Genomic DNA, 8,099 nt, shown 5'->3' with positions numbered 1-8,099 from the left:
TACAAATAACTAGAAATGAACCCAAGTGTGCAACAATAAGAGAATAGCTTTATACTACTAAAAACACACACACACACACACAAAAAACCTAAGGCGACCTACACACTGTAATACATTTATGTATTATATGCACATACGCATATAATAAATATATAAATGCCATTTATTCAGTTTGTTATATGTTGCCACATAAGCTGGCTGATTTATATACACTGTCATTTTTTTAATTCTTTTTATTCATTTTTAGAGAGGAGGGAGAGAGAGAAAGAGAACGAGCGAGAGCAGCGGGGAGGAGCAGGAAGCATCAACTCCCATATGTACCTTGACCAGGCCAGCCCAGGGTTTCAAACCAGCAACCTCAGCATTCCAGGTAGACACTTTATCCACTGTGCCACCACAGGTCAGGCCACTGTCATTTTTTTAACATTGATTTTAGAGAGAGACGAAGGTAGACAGACAGACAGACACAAACATCGATTTGTTTCTGCGTGTGCCTCAGCCGGGGACCAAACCAGCAACCTCTGTGCTTTGGGACGAAGCTCTAACCAACTGAACCATCTGGCCAGGGCTATACATTGTCATTTAAACTTCACATAAATCCTGGGCAGCCCGTATATTGTCCCCATTTGATAGACAAATTGAGGCACATCTCTGGTAGAACAGACTCTAATCTAACCTGGATTTGTCCAACTTCCAAATCTATGTCCCTCTTGCTCCTCCATTCAGCAGGCCACACAGCAGCAAGGGCTCAGTTTACAATCCATTCCTTCATTCAACAATGTTGAACATCACGCCAGACCAGGCCGTGGTGCAGTGGATAGAGCCTCGAACTGGGATGTGGAGGACCCAGGTTCGAGACACCGAGGTCGCCAGCTTGAGCGCGGGCTCATCTGGTTTGAGCAAAGCTCACCAACTTGGACCCAAGGTCGCTGGCTCGAGCACGGGGTTACTCGGTCTGCTGAAGGCCCGCGGTCAAGGCACATATGAGAAAGCAATCAATGAACAACTAAGGTGTCGCAATGCGCAACGAAAAACTAATAATTGATGCTTCTCATCTCTCTGTTTCTGTCTGTCTGTCCCCGTCTATCCCTCTCTCTGACTCTCTGTCTCTGTAAAAAAAAAAAAAAAAAAATTGAACATCACTATGTGCCAGACACAGTGCTTGCTAAAAGTAGCTATCCGGTTCTAAAAAAAGACAGGGTCTTGTTTCATCTAACATACAGTCCCCCTAGGAGGCAGAGTACCCTGGTGGTTAAGAGCATGGGTTTTGGTTTCTGATTTTCTACGTTCAAATTCTCACCGTGCACTTTCTATATGTATGGTTCTGGATGACTTATTTAACCCCTAAACTTCCATTTCATAATCTATAAAATGGGAATACTATACTAAAATTACTGTTCTAGAGATGATTATGAGAAATGCATAAAATAATACTGGCTGTTTAGCATAATTCCTGTACATCGTAAGCAAATATGAAAACTCAAAAAATATGAATTGTAATTATCTTGGAACAGAGGCATCAAGTGTCAAAGAATTATAAGTGTCAAAACAGGAAAGACACAAGTAAAGAAAACAAATAACCCAGGGTCTGACATACATGATACTCAATAAGTATACAAAAGAGGGGGGGGGGATGGAAGGAAGTGGGAGGGCACTATAGCATTATATATGCGTTGATATTTTAAAAGTACTTAAAAAGTGTAGAGCAGCAGCTTGAGAAACAGGAGGCGAGCACTCTTGATAAATAACAACTGCAATCTACCTGGCTTTTGGAAATTTCTCTCTATGGTAAGAGGGGAAGGGAGGAGGGATCAGGCAGGGGACTAGGGACCAGGGGGAGGTGAGACTTTTTCCCAGGAACAAAGCCTGGAGCCAGATCTTTAAAAGTCCCCCCACGTACTGCCCTGCTTAAAAAAGACTTAATGAGCCCCAGACAAACTTGGTGAGAAAAAGCCCTGATCCAGAGTTCCTCCCCTGGGGGATGGTTTTCTGTGGTTATGATTGGAAGGGAGGAAGGAGAGGAGTGATGTGCAGAATAAGAGGAGGCTAAAAGAATAAAAATATAAACAAGAGGAGGCTAGCAGAGAAATAAGAAGGATGTGGAGCCACAGAAAACAGTGATGTGTATGTTTGTGTGTGCAAGATCACACGATATGGACAGTGCCAATCAGCTGAGTCCCTGGCGACCCACCCACAGAAACCCCGTAGCTGGAGGAATGCTTTACTCCTCCCTCTACTGTGGTCAGCTGAATCCTCTCCTCTGTGGCTCAGAAATTGTCCCCTCGGACACACACACACACAGGCCTGGCTTCCCACCAAACCCCAGGGCAGAGCTTCCAGAGGAAGCCAGTTCATTCCCAAGGGATAAGAGAGGGGGAAGGGAAAAAGGAGGGAACTGCCCAGTTCACCAGTCTCGAATTTTCCACGGAAGGCCCCGCAAGCTCAAGCCTTTGGGCTGAGAGTCTAGGAGCTGGGTCAGAGAGGCCTCTATGCACAAGCTCTAAGGGAGCAGAGATTCCTACACTCCTGGCCTCCCAGCAACAATAATGAGAGTTAACAGGACTAACTCACTGGATCCTCTCAGTTAATCTTCGGGCTTGACTGGTGGTGGCGCACTGGATAGAGCTTTGACCTGGGATGCTCAGGTCCCAGGTTCAAAATCCCAAGGTCACCAGTTTGAGCACGGGCTCATCCGGCTTGAGCGCAGTGTCACCGGCTTGCGCGTGGGATCATCAACATGATCCCATGGTCACTGGGTTGAGCCCACGGTTGCTGGCTTGAGCAAGGGGTCACTGGCTCAGCTGGCCCCCTCATATGGTCAAGGCACATATGAGAAGCAATCAATGAAAAACTAAGGTGATGCAACTATGAGTTGATGCTTTTCATCTCTCTCCCTTCCTATCTCTCTTTGTCTCTTTCTCTCTTACTTGCTATTAAAAAACAACAACAAAACCCCTCAGTCCTAGGAAGTCGGTCCCATTATTATCTCCACTAGGCAGATGAGGAAACTGGAGCTCAGGTATATGATGTAATAAGCACCAAGCAGTCTGGCAGCAGAGCTCAATGTGAGACCACACTGCACCCGGGGAGAGGTTTGGATCTTAGTGGAGAGTGGGAGGCTTCCAAGGTCTAAGACTCCATGGTACCCTGTGGGACGGAAACCAAACCAGGAAACCAGGTGCTTCCCTATGTGTCGCCTTTTAGTCTTCATTGCGGCGTGTAAGGCAGACACTCAAGTCTCCATTTTGCAGATGAGAAAACCAAAGCTCAGAGAGGTAAAGTGACTTGTCCAAGATCATACAGCCAATACATGACAGAGCCTGAATATGAAACAGATTGTTCCTGATTTCCTTAGCTTTAGCCCTTTCCACTGGGCTACTCAAGATCCTAGTTAAAATCCAATTCTCAGAATGTCAGAGAATTCAAATTGTAGGCTTATAGCATCTAGAGTAAAGTGATGTTAGCATTATAAAATCTTGGTGTTTAGGATGGGACCCGCCAAATAACAAGTCCAATTGCCCACCCCACCCCGAGCAAGAAGCCCCTTGACAGCGTCTCCAAGAGCTTTCCGTCCAGCTTGAGCATGCATGCCTTCAGTAACAGGAGCTCACCTCGCACAAGGCAGCCCACTTCAGTTAAGAAACCCAAGCCAAGGCAGAGAGCAGGAACTCACACATTTTTTTAATGAAAAAAAAAATTATTGATTGATTTTATAGAGAGGAAGGAAGAGAGAAAGAAACATCAATTTCTTGTTTCACTTATTTATGCATTCATTAGTTGATTCTTTTTTAAAAAAATTTATTTATTGATTTTAGAGAAACAGACAGACACAGAAACATTGATCTGTTCCTGTATGTGCCTTGACTGGGGATTGAACTGGCAACCTCTGTGTATTGGAGGATGCTCTCTAACCAACCGAGCTATCTGGCCAGGACTAGTTAACTGAATCTTGTATGTGCCCTGACCAGGGAACGAACCTGCAACCTTGGCATATTGGGACAACGCTCTAACCAACTAAGCTCCCTGGCCAGGGCTCACAATTGTTAATTCTGTTGTCTCAGTGCTGCCTCCTTAAAATGGCTGTTCAAAATCAAAGTTGAAAGAAATTTTTATTTATTTTATTTTATTTTATTTTTAGAAAGGAGAGAGAGAGGGAGAGAGAGAGGGAGAGAGGAGAGAGAGAAGGGGGAAGGAGCTGGAAGCATCAACTCCCATATGTGCCTTGACCAGGCAAGCCCAGGGTTTCGAATCGGCGACCTCAGCATTTCCAGGTCGAGGCTTTATCCACTGCGCCACCACAGGTCAGGCGAAAGAAATTTTTAATCATCCTCCCAGAACCAGCCTATTTTCTTCCTTCACAGGACTCATGACAATTTGTACTTCATGCTTCATTTGTTTGTTTACTTGATTCTCACCTGCCTCTCCACTGTATCTCAACACGATGGTATATTTCTATAGTTCTGGGTTTACTACAATTAAAGAAAGGTCTAAAATTTTCAGAACCAAAGATTCCACTGTCATACTTGACTTGTGTCCCCAAATATGATAAAGAAATATAAAATAAATGATACAATTACTCTTGCCCAGTAATGTTTGAGATTTACATGTAGCAAGTCTTAATAAATGGATAATCCCCTTTATATATAGATACTTGTATACTCTGTATGATTTAGATGTTGCAGAAATACTTGTGTATCAAAATAGGTTTTGCCACATCCTTTTCTTCTTAGCAGCTCATTAAGGTCTTTTTATATTTTACCTAGCACTTTTAGATTTTTCTTTTTTGGAGCAAGAGAATTGTTGAGAGTAGTGAAGCTTCCCAATTGTTGGTTGATATATGTTTCTAAAAGATCACTCTGGCTACTGAACAGAGCGTGGGCAAAGGTATGGGGGAATGGATGGGAAGCAAGGAGACCATCCAGGGGAGTGTTCAGGTTCTATATTACTGTGTCAAATACAATCCCACTCAGAGACTTAAAGCAATGACAGTCAGTTATATTTCTCACTCTTTCTTTGCCTTGGTGCAGGGCCCCGTGGGGACAGCTCATCTCTGTTCCACATAGTGTCAGCTGGAACTTTCCAGATGGTTCACTCACATAGCAAGGTGGTCAGGTTGCAGGATCGAATGTCTGCAGAAAGCAAGGTGAAAGGACGTGGTGTTTTTAGGACCTGAGAAGTCTTCCCAGAGTAGAGGAGGGGAATTTCACTCCACCTCTTGCTCAAAGAGGACAAGATTCCAGAAGACCATATGGGATGGGAGCTATTGTTGCTGCCTTCTTTGGAAAGTCCAACCTGCACAGGGACTGTGGAAGTTGTCTATCTGGCAGGTGGCGGTGGCCTGGACTAGGGAGGTGGCTGCAGAGAAGATGGGAAGGAGTAAAGATAACTAAGAGCTATTGAGGAAGTTAAGACTTGCGATGATGCCCTGGCCAGTTGGCTCAGTGGTAGAGAGTCACCTGGTGTGTAGAAGTCCTGGGTTTGATTCCCGGTAAGGGCACACAGGAGAAGCACCCATTTGCTTCTCTACCCTCCCCCGCCCTTCTTTCTGTCTCAATCTTCCCCTCCCGCAGCCAAGGCTTCATTGGAGCAAAGTTGGCCTGGGCGTTGAGGACGGCTCCATGGCCTCCACCTCAGGTGCTAGAAAGGCTCCAATTGCAGCAGAGCGACACCCCAGATGGGCAGAGCATCGCCCCTTGGTGGGCATGCCGGGTGGATCTCAGTCGGGCGCATGTGGGAGTCTCCCTCCCTCCCCACTTCTGGAAAATAAAAATAAAAAAAATTAAAAGACTTGTGGATGGCTTGTGTGAGGGAGATTAGGGAGAGTCAACAACAGAAGACTTTAAAGAAAACTTTAAAGTGTGATGGTCTAAGATATCTTAGGAAGAGAGTATAGAAAAAGAAAAAATAAAATGAACCAAGGGCTGAATCCTGGGGTAGAGATCAAGAAGAAGAGGAGAGAGTAAGCGTAAGTGACCATCCTGGGAAGCAGGACATTCACTGTTGGGTATGTGTTTGGTTATTGGGGGTAGGGGGCATAGGAGGCAATTAAGAGAGGGCTTTTCTAATAAACCAAACAATAATCCTAGACCTCCAATTCTGGACCCAGGACAAGAAAATAACCCTTATTGGGTCATGGTGATGGTTCAAGCTGGGCTTTCAGGATGCTCGTGTGAGGAGCAAGAAGCTTCCAGAGAGAAAGGAAGCACAGGAATAGGAGCCAGGGAAATGGGTCTGGATTATTCCCTAAAAATAATGAGGAACCAGGAAGGTGTTAACCTTGGCAGAAACAGACTCCAAGTCATGGTCTAAAAGCTTTTAGTCCCAATCCAGCGTTTTATGGGGAAGGAACCAGAGGCCCTAGAGAGCTTCGCCAGACCTCTGCCCCCCAGCCCACTATTACTAGTCACTTGAAAGAGATATTTTTGTCAGTGAGCAGGAAACAGGCGAGCTGATGCTGGGGTCCTACAGGTTCAGCGCTCGAGCGCCATATCTGATAGGTGACAGCAGAGGGCAGCAGAGAGTCAGGGCTGCAGGGTCCTAGTCAGGCTGGCCTTCCCGCCTCAACAGAAGCAAGATGGGAGTCTAGAAAAGGGTGGGAAATGGAGATCCTTAAGAGTGCCATTTCCTAGCCCTGGCCAGGCAGCTCAGTTGGTTACAGCATTATGCCTAGGGTGCCGGTTAAACCCCCAGCTAGGGCACATACAAGAATCAACCATGAGTGATACAGATGGGTCTTATATTGAGTTGTAGGCTTGAAACCTGTATGGGTTTTGCCAGCCAATGTCATCCCAATAAATTGGAAAAAAAAAAAGTCAACCAATGAATACATAAATAAGTGGAACAACAAATCACGTTCCTCTCTCTCTCTCTCTCTCTCTCTTTCTCTCTCAAACTAATTAAATAAAAGATTGCCTTGCCCTGGTCAGATAGCTCAGTTGGTTAGAGCATTGTCCCGCTACGCAGAGGATGCCAGTTCAATCCCTGGTCAGGGCACATACAGAAACAGATTGATGCTTCTGTCTCTTTCTCCATCTCTTCCTTCTGCTCTCTCTAAAATCAATAAATTTTTTTTTTTTTTGTATTTTTCTGAAGCTGGAAACGGGGAGAGACAGTCAGACAGACTCCCGCATGCGCCCGACTGGGATCCACCCGGCACGCCCACCAGGGGCGACGCTCTACCCACCAGGGGGCGATGCTCTGCCCCACCGGGGCGTCACTCTGCCACGACCAGAGCCACTCTAGCGCCTGGGGCAGAGGCCAAGGAGCCATCCCCAGCGCCCGGGCCATCCTTGCTCCAATGGAGCCCCAGCTGCAGGAGGGGAAGAGAGAGACAGAGAGGAATGAGGGGGTGGGGGTGGAGAAGCAAATGGGCGCTCCTCTTATGTGTCCTGGCCGGGAATCGAACCCGGGTCCCCCGCACGCCAGGCCAACGCTCTACCGCTGAGCGAACCGGCCAGGGCCTAAAATCAATAAATTTTAAAAATAGGCCTGACCTGTGGTGGCACGGTGGATAGAGCGTCAACCTGGAAACACAGAGGTTGCTGGTTTGAATCCCTGGGCTTGCCTGGTCAAGGCACATGTGGGAGTTGATGCTTCCTGCTCCTCCCCCCTTCTCTCTCTCTCTCTCTCTCTCTCTCTCTCTCTCCTCTCTAAAATGAATAAATTAAAAAATATATTTTAAAAAGATTTTTTTAATAAATTGAAAAAAGATTGCCAATTTAAAATTTTTTATTGGTTTTTAGAAAGACAAAAGGGAGAGAGAAAAACATAGATTTGTTGTTGCACTTCTTTATGCATTCACTGGGAGCCACCAATGAACACACAACTAAGTAGAACAACAACAAATGAATGCTTCCCTCTCTCGCTCTTTCTCTACCTTTCTCTAAAATGAATCAATTTCAGTATTTCATTTTTCTTAGCCAGTTACTGTATGATCTTGGGCAGATGACACTATCTCTTTGAGCCTCAATTGCATCATCTGTAAAATGGGGGTGGTCGCCCACTTGTATTTTGCCTGATTGGTGCACAAGCATGGGGCAGCACCTTGTGTATAGTCTGTGTAAGACGCCGTGCTTGCCTTCAGGGCCGCAGGTTGCAAA

Source organism: Saccopteryx bilineata, chromosome 6 (genome assembly GCF_036850765.1).
Source record: "Saccopteryx bilineata isolate mSacBil1 chromosome 6, mSacBil1_pri_phased_curated, whole genome shotgun sequence".
NCBI classification, from domain to species: Eukaryota; Metazoa; Chordata; class Mammalia; order Chiroptera; family Emballonuridae; genus Saccopteryx; species Saccopteryx bilineata.
This window is presented reverse-complemented; position numbering follows the sequence as displayed.